An 896-nucleotide genomic window follows, 5' to 3' on the forward strand; every position below is an offset into this window, starting at 1 on the left:
TCTATAAACTGATAAATATTTGGGTGGGCATGATAAAACATTCCATTGAATTTAGAACGGAATGATTCACAGTTATTTGTGGTACGTAAAGTACTATGTGAAAATTCAGCCCATATACGAGGTGGAAAAGTAGATTCAGGTGAAATATAATTATCAACTAAGTAATCCAAAAATAAATCTATTTTTTCATCAACTGGTTTGATTCCCATTAGATCAGAAGCAAAAAAATCACCTGCTTCATCTGGTGTTAAAAATAGCAATCCAAATATGTACTTTAAAAATCTACCAATCTCAGAATTATCATTTCTAAAAAAAGTAGACAATTTAAGATCTTGAATTTTACGCCACCATGATTGCCCTAAGTGCAATCGACATCCTCTTAAATTTATCTCTGGCCAAACTGCATAAACAGCAGTATGTAGGTATAGCTTTTTCAAAATCTGCGTAAATGGTTTGCGGTGTAAATTGTAACTGGAGCTTATCACATTCTGCACATAAAAATTTAAACGCATGTTAATAAATGTTTTTTGCTTTGTTTGGCAGTAAAAAAAATACTAGTGGAATAAAACTGTTTGGTTCTTTTAATCCATGAGTAGTAAAAAATTGTGTAAATTGTTTTTGGCAACATTTAAAGGTTCCATCAACATAAATAGTGCTAATTTTGCTTAAATGAGATAAGTTTGTATTGCAAGTAAACATAATAAAGTGTGTAATTGGAACATTTATAATTAAACATTTTTCGTCATTATTTAATTTGTTTCAATAGTTCATGAACGTCTTCAATGGTTGTGGGTAATTTTGATAATATGCAAGACCTCGCACGATGTATATTTTTTCTAATTAAGTCTATATCATTAGAGGTAATAATATTAATATCATGATTAGAAAGTTCTTTA

Source organism: Acyrthosiphon pisum, chromosome A1 (genome assembly GCF_005508785.2).
Source record: "Acyrthosiphon pisum isolate AL4f chromosome A1, pea_aphid_22Mar2018_4r6ur, whole genome shotgun sequence".
NCBI lineage: Eukaryota > Metazoa > Arthropoda > Insecta > Hemiptera > Aphididae > Acyrthosiphon > Acyrthosiphon pisum.